Raw genomic sequence first — 12,915 nt, 5'->3', positions numbered from 1 at the left:
CGTACTACCCACCCCCCAGGCTCCGACCCTGCGCTTGTACCATACTTCAACAGCGCCCACCCACACAGAAACCCCCCCCCTGTTGTATCCGATGTCCAACAACCGAACCAGCACAAACACAACCATAAACACCCGAAACAAACGTAAACCCCCCCCAAACACCACCCGATTTACGGAACCACACACACACACACACCCATTCACCTTAAATATGGATTCCATTTGATTTCTGCTGGTTACTTTTGATTTCTCCTTCTGGAGTCTGCAAACAGGAAAAATATTATTCAAAGCTGCACAACATTCAGATAAAATTTAAATCTGAATTTAACTCTAATTTTCCTCATTGCCAGTTGCTGAGAATTGCAGCATCATGCAAAAAAATGTTTTGTCCTCTTCCACATACTGTTTCAGAACGGACACGATTTAAGAAGTGTTTGTGAATGAATGGACGTGTGAGAAAGGAGTGGGTTATTCAGTGAATGAGCGTCCACCTGTGTGTTATTAATCATGCTGTGCACGCTGAAAGCCGAATGCTGAACAGAGAGTAACAGTGGCGTATGGCCAAATATTTTTTCTAGAATGGTTTGCGGGACATGACAAAGATCTCATTCTTTCCAAATTCCAGATCTCAATCTGATCAAGCATTTGTGGGATTTGCTGGACAAACAATTCTGATACATGGAGGCTCCATTGTACTTCACTTAACTTACAGAACTTAAAATATCTGCTGTTAACATCAGCACAGTGTTAGAGGTTTTGTGGAGTCCATGCCTCCATGGGTGAAATATGTTTTAGTGGTGCAATGTATGTATGAGGGGCACCTTCACATCATCCTTACCTCAGCTCAGTAGAACTGTTTCTGTCTCTCAAATTCCATGGTTGATCCATTGACCAGTCAGTCTTCATAGACACTTGGCTGGGTTCAGGTGGGTCTGATCTCTCACCTTCCATCAAGCTAAAGCCAACAGGACAATTACATATGCAAGTATTAATTCTATGAATCTTCATTTGTGTATATCTAATTACATAATAATTCCCCTTATGAGTGGATTTATTTCAAAATATTGACTTCAAATGTTTAAGATGACAAAAATGTGAATAAAACAATCTCTCCACAGTGAGTATAAGATTTCGAAATTTGGAACCAATCAGTGAGGAAAAGTCTTTTTTTTTTATTTTTATATTTTTTTTTTATTATTATTATTATTTATATAGTACACATTATACAACTGATGTTGACCAAGGTGCTTCAAAAACAGTCATATAAAACACTTAATTTAAGAGTTGCATACAACCACAATACAGTATAAGAAAAATAAAAAAAACAAGCAAACATTAAAACAACAGAAAGCTATCCTATCACTAGCTAAAACCCAAAAGGCCTAGCCCCCTCAGAATGCCCCCCATGCTACCTCTAATAAATGGGTTTTTAACAAGGCCTTAAACACACCCAGCGACTTTGCCGATCTGACGGAGTGCGGAAGGTCATTCCATAGTAAAGGACCAACACATGAGAATGCTCTGTTCCCTTTGCGTTTGTAATTTGTTCTCACAGTTACAAGGAGATTTTGTTTCTCTGATCTCAGCGACCTAGACGGGGTGTAAACCGACAACAAATCTGAAAGATATGGTGGTGCCAAATTATGTAGTGCTTTAAAAACCAGAACAATAATCTTGTAATGTACTCTATACTGGACTGGCAGCCAGTTCAAGGATCTCAATAAAGGTGTAACATGGTCCATTTTCTTGGCTGACTTAATCATTCTGGCCGCCGCATTTTGTATATTTTGCAAGCGTGCCAGCACTTTTTTTTATCAATCCCAACATACAGAGAATTACAATAGTACGTTCTAGAGAAAACGACTGTAGAGATCGCTTTCTCAAAGTCTGTAGTAGATAGAAATGGTTTGGTTTTCGCTAAGAGCCGTAAGTAAAAAAAAAAAAAAAAGCTGGATTTAACCACAGAATTTATTTGCTTATCCATTTTTAACTCAGAATCCAAGATAAACCCCAGGCTTTTAACCCTGTCCGAGCTGGCAACTGAAAGGGAGGTATCTATTAATCTACTAAAGAATTTTTTTACAGCATCCTTGATGTACAGGATCTTTGGTGGTTTGGTTTTAGAGTTACTGTAGCCTGAGTCACTGATAACACTGATTACTTCAGTGTAATGTTTTCAGTTTCTGTGTTAGAAAGTTTTTATTTTCCTTATTCCTTTTCTATTACTCTTTTTCTATCTTTGGCCTCATCTCTAGCACATTCTGACCCAATATCAGGTCGCACTAACAATCTGTATTCACAAACAAAATCTCTGATCACGTACACAGAATGTTAGAATTTCTTCCTTTGACAATGGCTAGATGACTGGGTCAGAACATCTGGCAATACCTAATAAAATTGGTCTAAGGAAGGACAATTGGTGAACCGGTCTCCCAATGCTTTCTCTTCTGCATGAGGAGAAAAGGTTAGGTCTAATCTGAGGCAGTATGATGCTTAGAGTAATGTTTTGCTAGGACACCTTGAATCCTAGCATTAATGTGGATTTTACTTGGACATATACCACCTACCTAATCACTTTTGTAGACCAAGTACTCCCCTTTATGGCAAGTTTCCATAATGTAACTGTATTCTTTCAGCAGGAGAATGCTCCCTGACATACTGCAAAGGTTTTTTTTAAGAATGGTTTGTGAGACATGACAAAGAGTTTCAAATTCCAGATCTCAATCTGATCGAGCATTTGTGGGATTTGCTGGACAAACAATTCTGATACATGGAGTCTCCACTGCACTTCACTTAACTTACAGAACTTAAAATATCTGCTGTTAACATCAGCACAGTGTTAGAGGTTTTGTGGAGTCCATGCCTCCATGGGTGAAATATGTTTTAGTGGTGCAATGTATGTATGAGGGGCACCTTCACATCATCCTTACCTCAGCTCAGTAGAACTGTTTCTGTCTCTCAAATTCCATGGTTGATCCATTGACCAGTCAGTCTTCATAGACACTTGGCTGGGTTCAGGTGGGTCTGATCTCTCACCTTCCATCAAACTACTGTAAAGCCAACAGGACAATTACATATGTAAGTATTATTTCTATGAATCTTTATTTCTTTATCAAATTACATTATAATTCCCCTAAAAGAGTGGATTTGTTTTCTAAATATTGGCATCAAATGTATTAATTAATGTTAACTTAAAAATGTGAATAAAATGATCTCTCTTCAGTGAGTATTAGATTTCGAAATTTGGAACCCAAATTGAAAGTCCCAGAGAAACAGCAGGGGATTATTTCAGCATAAGGAATATTCATAAGTGGGAAACATAATACACACATACAGTGTAGATGATCTGGGTTAAATATCATTGTTTTGCACAGTAACCCACAGTAAATAACAAGGTTCATAAATGATCAATATTATCATTACCATCCCTGTATAGAAAGAAATATCTAAAAAGGGTAGAGCTTTTTTATTGTTGTTATTGTTTTACATTAATATGTTATTAATATGGGGGGCACGGTGGCTTAGTGGTTAGCACGTTCGCCTAACACCGCCAGGGTCGGGGTTCGATTCCCGCCTCTAGCTTGTGTGTGTGGAGTTTGCATGTTCTCCCCGTGCCTCGGGGGTTTCCTCCGGGTACTCCGGTTTCCCCCCCCGGTCCAAAGACATGCATGGTAGGTTGATTGGCATCTCTGGAAAATTGTCCCTAGTGTGTGAGTGCGTGAGTGAATGAGAGTGTGTGTGTGCCCTGCGATGGGTTGGCACTCCGTCCAGGGTGTATCCTGCCTTGATGCCTGATGACGCCTGAGATAGGCACAGGCTCCCCGTGACCCGAGGTAGTTCGGATAAGCGGTAGAAGATGAATGAATGAATGAATGTTATTAATATGTTAATTGGTTGATGAGTTAGCTAAGTTTTTTGTTTTGGTATTGCTAATATATAATACATAAAGGCAAACTAAGTGCTGTGTTGTTTTAAAAAAAAAGAGAATAAGAGAAACATGAATTACTTCTTTATAATTTACTTCTTTACTTTTTCTTCTCTTTTACTTACTCTTTTTCTCACTTTGGCCTCATCTCTAGCACATTCTGACCTCTAATATTATCTCGCAATAACAATTTCTAGTCACAAATAAAAATGTCTGATCACATAAACAGGTCAGAAACTCTTCCTTTAAAATTTGACATTACAGTGTAATACTGGTTTGAACTCAAATCCCAGGTTTATGTTAATGTAATGCATTTTCAACTAGTGAAATTGGATAGCTTTCAATCTAATATGGTTTAATTATTGTAGTTTGAAGATTTCTGTAAGGAGTCAGAGATGCTTTAAGTTTTACAACATGGAAAAGTTTTAGGCTTTCACCTTTCATCGTTCCCTTTCACTTGATCCCCAAAGAGACTCATTTTGGAATGTTTTTCCTCTACACACACACACAAACACGCACACACACATATACAAAGGAAATGTTTGAAGGTTAAAAAAAGGCAAATGTCATTAAGTCATAAAATAAACTGTTATTTACTAACAAGGATAGTTTATTAAGAAAACCTGTATCACTGCACATTAATTCAATTTTCCAGTAAGACAATCACAGTACATAGAATGGCTCATACCGTCACTAGTTACGCAGAACAGGAAACTTGCTTTACAAACTGTGGCGCTAATAACTACAGTATGATGCAATTTGGTGCAATCATTTTGTCTGAAAAAAAAAATGTATATACAGTATGATCATCATATATAGAACATATAATATATAGTAATATATAAGCCTCTTTTTCAAAACTCTTCAGTTTGCATTACAAAGATGGATATTCACAAAAATTAATCTCATCCCCAAAAGTCACTCAAATACTATATATGTCTCAAATACATTTAACCAACAGAATGGCGACAATTCACACTCAGAAAGCAGACATTATGACTACTACACAGTGACCTCAACAACACTAACAAGAGAAAGTACTAACCACTGAGATCTCTGAAGATTGAATGATTTTCCCATAATAGAAATAGTTTTATTATAGAATCAGAAAAACACGTTTTCACTTTACTGACTAGATTTTTTTATAGAAATTCATCATTCTCCCTCACTCTCACTCTTCTTCCCAACCATCCTGTCTTCCGTCATCCTTTTACTGAAAAACAGGACACTTAGTAGACACTCAGCTGAAACGTCAGTTAGCCGTGTTCAGATTGATTATTACTTTGCTTATTGTAAATATTCCATTTTTTTTTATTTTCTATATTTTAGTTGGTTTCTGTAGAACTGTGTGAAATTAGTTGTGTGTGAAACTTTTCACATATTTGAAAGCAGTGTGTTAGAGTTAGAATAATGTGCTGAAGGCACACAGTGTAGATGGTGGTGTGTGAAAGAATAAAGGGCTGATGGAGATTGGAATATGCGATTTAAATATATTTTATGTGAAATCCATAAGTGTTCATCATTTACAGTTTGTTCTTATTCTGTAATATATAAGAATTGTATTAAACTAAAGGCAACATACACATACTGTATGTTCACACACACACACACACACCTATTATATGCACAAAAGTGCAGTAAATCATCTGAATATTTTTTTTATTTAAAGTTACAGTACTGCTTCAAATTCTTCACTGAAGTTATGATAAAACATGGATTCTTCTTTTATCCCAAAGCTATTGGGATGTGAGAAAACATAAACTAAGGCTAACATCAGCGTTATTCCTCATCTGTTAAATGCTCAGTAGCAGGTTGATAAATAGTTGAATGCTATTCAAAATAATTTGAAATGTAAAAGTCTAATGCAACAAATTCACAGACTTTTGGTTCAGTACCAAAATAACAAAATAAGCATATTATACAATCACAATATTTATAGTTCTCAGTTCAAATTTAAAGGATACAGAATATTATAAATAATTATTATAGATTTAGATACAGTACTCACTGTGATTCACTTCTTCACAAAGCTCAAGTTGACTGTTTCCCAGAAACACAAGCCAGACCAGTGTGACCTGTTCTGACAAAGGAATGTGTGGCACAGAAACACGCACACAAAAAAAAAACAAAAATAAATCTCTTTATATGGCTTCTGGGCCATGTCCACAGACCAGATACAGAACAGATAGTCTGCCTTTGTAAAATGTAAAAATAAAATGTAAAAATGTATTTATGTAATTGTTAACCTGTATGTATTTTTAATGTTTTGTATTTATTTTAGCCCTACTTCCCTTTCCCTAAGTGGTTATTCCACTTGTCAGGCCGCCATTGTAAATAAGAACCTGTTCTTAATGACTTGCCTGTAAAAATAAAGGTTAAACAAACTTTAATGCCTCTACAGACAGTGGGTATGTGTTTCTTTTTTGTTCCCATTTCTTGAAATCATTTGAAAGTACCTTCATACATCATACTGTTCCGAATACCTCCCGGAAAATACTTTTTGCAGGTTGGGTTATTTAAAATGAATAAATGAAATATTTTTGTCGAATAAAAACTTTGTTTTTGCTATACTCCAGTCCGCCAAGCGGAGGCGGTAAAATGCTCAATCACTGCTTTTCCAACCGCTTTGAAACACCAAATAAAAACAGCATATTCCCCACAGCATTCACTAAATTCCAGAGGTTTCCTTACCACGACGTAAAGTGGGCGTGGTTTCTGGAGGTCTTGGAAAAACGCCCTATTTAAAAAAAAAAGAGCATACCTATGATGGATAATGAAGGACAAAACAGTCATACAGGTAGATTTTATATTTTATATCTATTATGCTTTATTATCTTACAGTTTTCAAAAACAAATAAACAACCAAAAACTACGGTTATGGTTAGGGTTAGGGTTGTATTATCAAATAGGCCATGCCTACCCGATGATGCAATATCTGTTACGCTGTTCTGAAATCCCTGTAAATAAGTGTGCCCCCTTTCACAACACTGTATATGGTTGAAATGACAATAAAAGCTTCTTGACTTGACTTGAATTCTGGCCTCAGAAGGCATACTGGATACGTCACTTACCATGTCATTGTGAAAGCCCCCACCGAAGTACTGAGAGATCCACCCCCAATAAAAAGGGCCCGGAGCTTAATCACCAGAGCTGATGTAAAAGCCTCCTTGGCTGTGATATGGCCTTGGTTTGGTTGGTGGCTGGGTTTCAGGCCAAACATTTTTGGTTACTGTCCAACAAAGAGTTGAGGGAGAGCGCAGTGGAGCTGAATCCTTAGATGAATAGGTATAGAGGTGTTTGTGTTAAACTGGATGGTGAGTAAACATCTCAAATCATGTATGTCTAATGTAACATATTGACATCTTAATAATATTTTCATGTAAATTTCATTTAATCTCTTCTAACTGTCATAAAAACACAGTTTGTGTGTGTACCATTGCAAGATCTTGATACAAAGTAACACAGTATCAATGACACAATATTTGCTATAAATACTTCTCACATTTCTATGCTCATTTTACTCTATGACTCTTGTACTGTGTTGGATCTCTTGTATAAGTTTGAGCTACCCAGGTCTCTTTTGGTCTCTTTTCATCCTTTCATGGTTGTTGTGAGTTTAAACATAGACATAGACAAGCCTCTTTTAGTTCATTTTAAAGCTCATGTCACGTTCTTGTGCAATTATTTTGTGTGTGTGTGTGTGTGTGACAACTCACTTACGCCAAAGTGGAAGGAGACGCGAGGAATTACAGTAGCGGTCTTTTGATTTGAGGGCGCGGGCGCGTGCATTCTGCAAAATGTAAGGGAGCGATAACAATGTCAATGAGCAAAGAGGAGAAACAAACAGAGAAACGACAGAAAATGTCCAAGTTTTGGGATCATTTCAAATTGAATATATATATATATATATATATATATATATATATATATATATATATATATATATATATATATATATATGCATGGTTGGTATGCATGGTTTCACACCGAGTGCTAGGTTCAAGTTCATGTCCATGTTTTTTGCCTCTTAAATACCTAAGTAATGGCTTACAGTATGTTATGTCTGAGCTGTAGATTTAGTATCTTTTAGTTCTGAAAGTTAAGTTTCATGACTTAAAGGCAGCATTTTTATATTATTATTATTATTATTATTATTATTATTATTATTATTATTAATTATTTTAATGTATGCCTTAATTTTGATACTTTAAAAAAGTAATTTTAAGTAATTTTTTTTGTTGTTGTTTAACGGTTTGCAGTTAATGAAGAGTGTTTCAAGATCGGTACAACACATCATGTTTAATACTGTTACATCAGAACACCACCTTTTATTGATGTAAATACACGTCCCGCCGTCGCGTGATTTCCCTGTTGATTCCGCTTCGTGATCCGCTCTAAGGAACTGAAAGCCCGGTGGACTTAACGCGCTGTCCGGAATGGAGTCGTTCCGCCAGGTTTCCGTGAAGCAGAGAGCGCCAGAATTCGAAAAATCCTTATTAGTCTGGGTGAGCAGAAGGAGTTCGTCCCTTTTGCAAACATTTGGTCTGTCTGTGTTGGTCACTCTGATTTAGTTTATTCAGAGTTGTATTAAAAGTAGGACAAGAGAGGTTTGCATAAATTGTTTTGCATGAAGGAAAACAAATAAGCAGCTCATTTTATCACCAAATTGCAAAGTGACAGAAAGGTCACAAAGACAAAATAATAAGACTGGAGCTGTTTACTAACTCATAGTATGGATAATTTTTTTTTCCTGTAAGGACTACAAATGGTGAGAGTTAAGACAACATAAGACCAGGGACCATATTCATAAAGAATATAAGAATGATCTCAGAGAGTTCCTAATTTAGTTTAAACATTTCTAACTATTAATCTTATCTTAGCAGTGATTCAGGACTCTACAACACCTTTTATCTTAGAAAGGAGGCCATATTAATATTGGCCATATCCATATTATTTCCCTATCTTTTGCATTTATTAAAAAACTTTCACTTTTGCATTGTAACTTTGAACAATGTTTTAAACTCATGGTATCCTAAGTATGTAACCTAGTGAACCAGCATTAATGTATCCAATGTTATAGATTTAAGCACTTATGTACGTCGCTCTGGATAAGGGCATCTGCCAAATGCTGTAAATCTAAATGTATTAAGTCCAGTGCAAATAAATTTCATTTATTGGTGAATAACTGAATTCATTTGTTGATCTAATTTTACTTTTTGGGGGCTTTTATTATTCGCAGATGATGTTAGGGAAATTGTATGTTTGCATATCCGCCCTCGTGTTAATCTGAGTGTAAAAAGGAAAATGTAACTCTGTTATGTAATACAGGTTTAAATTATATGGATAAACTCAAGTAGAGATGTCAGTGTAATGAAGGAACACGTGTTAAGTGGGTCTTAAGTAAAGCAGGACAAAGGGATGGAGTGGTTTGCCAAAGCCATTTTGCATGAAGACAAATAAGCAGCTCTGTTCAATCACAATATGTAAAAAGGTCTCTGAAGGTCACAGTAAGAAACTAAAAGCATAGCAATGATCATATGTTTCATTATTTAGTAAGGTTGTGTAACATTCTTAGTGGTAGAATGTTATTTTGTTAACAAGAATGTTATCTCTTGAAAAGTAAATTACGTGAGGTGAAAAAAATAAAGGTTTTGCAATGAAACCAGAGGGAATTGTTCAGTGATGTGGTGCTGTGCCAAAACATGCTTCTCAATGGCTATACAGCACACTGCAGCTGCAGATGTATTGGGGCAGACACTAGTGCTGATAAAGCGTTGTACAGAATTACAGGAAGATAAAGTGTAAGACAAAACTGACTAATACAACGTCTGAGTCATTGCAGTCTTCTCTTAATAAAACAGCATTTTTTATTGAAAGAGATTGTTTTAATTTATGAATATGTTTCTTTATTATTTTCATACCCATTTAATATTTAGCTTAGTCCATTAATACGAATTGACTGAACTTCACAAAATATGTTTGTGTAATTAAAACTGATGATGTACAGTAAGCTATTTAAATCTGACAGTGTATATTCTATTTAAAGGTTCTGTAACTCATGACGAATTATATGATGAAATAAATCCCAAACAATGAATGTTTAAATTAATTAGTCTTTTATTTTTTTTGTGTGTGTAAAAGCTCCTAAGATTTTGAATAAATCAGTTCATATCCATCCTGATAAACAAGGCCAGTTGATGGTTTATCTTTAATTTCAGCTCCCTTCTAATTCAAGACTGTAAGACAAAGACTGCTATCTCCTAACACTTAATAAGGAAAAATGTTTCCTAAATGAATTATAAACAGCTTTTAGACAATTAAAGATTCAAATAATAATTTAATTTGAATTGTTACATTTGACGAGCAGTGAATTAAAATAGATTTCTGTAAATATTTTTTTTTCTCAGTGCCCTGTCTTTTCTAACTGATACTCTTTATTTCTGCAAGCCAAATTCAGACTGGATATTGCATGTGGAGATTATCCAGGTAATTATCAGATTATTAGTCAAGTAATTATTACAGGAGTATCTTTGGGATTTTTTCATAAATCCTCAATGCCAGTCATTTTTACTGGATTTTACCTTCTTTGAAACAAGCAGTAAACATATCCCCAGGTAATATAGTCAATTCACATGGGTTTATCTTGAATGTACAGTAATGTCATTACTCCAAAACCATGGTGCAACATGTAACCATACACAAGACCACAAAAAGTGTAAATACACAACTGTGTGTGAAATACATGACCAAAGGTTTGTGAACACCTGGCCACCACATCCATATATCTTCCCCTAATGAAAGCACACAATTCTGTATAGAATGTCTTTTTTTGCTGTATCATTTCCCTTAACTGAAACTAAGAAGCCCAAACATGTTCCAGTAGCACTTAAAAGATGCGGACTCCACAAGACCTCTGAAGGTGTGCTGTGGTATCAAGCACAGAGATACTTTGAGACCAGCAAGTTGCAATATTGGATTGAGATCTGGAGAATTCAGAGGTCCACTTATGGCACTTAATGGGAACAGCATGGGAACTCTAACTGGTCAAAACCTAAAGGAATCTTTCTTTCTTAAATTACACACTCAAACAGCATTTACAATGTTAATTAACTCTCAATGATTTACTCGTTTTTTTCCGTGCCTCCTCCCTCTCAGATTTCCCTACACTCAGATTTGTAAAAAAGGGAAAGTAGGAGGAAGTGGTGTGTGTGTGTGTAAAGTCAACAAGTTTAAAAGGAGATAAACAGTAACTCAGTTTATCAGATACTGCACAACGTCTCTGGAGGACACTAAAATTTATAAAAAAGCTGATAGTTCACTTCTTACATTTCAGGTATGATTTAATATTCTACTTAAATGTTTTAATATATAAAACATTTAATGTTCTTACTGTTCTATAACTCTATTGCTGAGTTAAGGACTGACAAAAAAAACTAAAAATAATCTTGAATAATCTTGAATTATCTCATTTTGAATAATCAAAAATGATCAGCTTGAACAAAGAGTAGATATATTTTGAACTCCTTAACTAATTCATTTCCAGTGACTAGTTTAATAAATGTATGCATTTATAGTTTATTGTATATCTCATGTTGAAAAATGGTTTATGTAAAAATTAACTTTTGAATACCAATTATGACTGAAACACAGTAGATGATTAGTTATTAGTTTGTGATATTTCTGTTGTTCTTCTCATGTTAAAAACTTAATTAATTAGAATGTTATAATCTAATAGTCTATTTAACATGTGATTGTTTGGAAAATCTGTACCAATATCTGTAATGACTAAAAGGGTTCAATTTAAAAAGAATATTGCAATTGCATGCTAAACTTTATTACTGCTTCTAGTAAGAAAACTCAATGATGTAGTGCAGTTAGGCCATTTTATTTCACTTATAATTAAATTATTTTAATTTATCAAAACCTTCTTAATCTATTCAAGTGTTGTAACAAAAACTAAAATAAACCTGTAATATAAACACCATAAATGTGATAAAAAAAATTGCATTCATGGTAGTTTTGTTCATTCTCTTCTCAGCAAAACTTGAGAACTTGTTTCTCAGTCATTCAGTTCTGGTTTGACTCATGATCTAGATGTAACTCACCTTCATACACTTTGTTATCTGTTCGTCTTCTTTAGCCATTTCTTCATGATTCTCTGTGTTTAACTTCATATATAATCAGATTTAATGATGTGACTCTTGCACTTATAGGTTTTGCAGGAGTCACTTTTTTGATCTGGACTGTTGAGCGATTTTAATCACTTCTCATTTTTAGTGAGTTTCTTAGCAACACGTCAGTGATGCAGCAACATCTGTTCACAGTCCTGTTGTTCACAGGTGAGAGACGTGTGTGTGTGTGTGTGTGTGTGAGTGAGTGTGTGTGTTTCAGTGAGCTGTTCAATGTGTATAATGATTTAAAATGAGGACTTCCATCAATTTACAGAAAGGAGGCAAAGTGTAGCCTCACCTTAAACTGATAACCCTACTGTCTAATATTACAAGAATTATAATTTTTAGAAAACACAATGCATGATATAAAGTTACAGACATATTGGCTTTAGGTAAATAGTACAATTAAATAGTAAAATTAAATTAAAAGTACAGTTATTGATTTTTGTGCTAACCATGCACAAAAACTTCTCCACAGCAGTTGTGCCTCTCATCCTTTCTGTCCGTCGTAAGCATTATCTGATCCAGCAGGGGAAAACATGGAGTGATGCTCAGGCTTATTGTCGAGCGACACACATTGACCTGGCTGTCATAATGTGTCAAATCATGCAATTTTAATGCAGCAAAAGGTCAATGAGAAAGAATATAATAATCAGTTCCTTCCTTTGAGGCGCTTGGAAAGAGATCCCGGCTCCAATTCCAGACAGCGGGGGGCTGGGGGTGGGGGGTGGGGTGGGGTTTAACCAGGGGAAACAGTCCTTCTCCAGGAGTGTAACATTGGCTGGATCGGCGATCTGAAGCTCTGGATCTGCGGGAAGT

The 12,915-nt window shown here is 35.4% G+C and overlaps 1 long non-coding RNA gene across 1 annotated transcript; it reads right to left on the bottom strand.

Moving 5' to 3' along the window:
* Positions 1 to 203: 203 nt before the first annotated feature.
* LOC132858969 (uncharacterized) lies at positions 204 to 6,005 on the bottom strand. Its single transcript, XR_009649678.1, has 6 exons — positions 5,934 to 6,005; positions 4,614 to 4,702; positions 4,363 to 4,420; positions 2,931 to 3,050; positions 839 to 955; positions 204 to 262 (listed from the first exon to the last, which is right to left on the bottom strand). It is a non-coding gene; the product is annotated as an uncharacterized LOC132858969 (long non-coding RNA).
* Between the last annotated feature and the right edge of the window lie 6,910 nt (positions 6,006 to 12,915).

This window comes from Tachysurus vachellii, chromosome 16 (genome assembly GCF_030014155.1).
Source record: "Tachysurus vachellii isolate PV-2020 chromosome 16, HZAU_Pvac_v1, whole genome shotgun sequence".
NCBI classification, from domain to species: Eukaryota; Metazoa; Chordata; class Actinopteri; order Siluriformes; family Bagridae; genus Tachysurus; species Tachysurus vachellii.
This window is presented reverse-complemented; position numbering and strand designations above follow the sequence as displayed.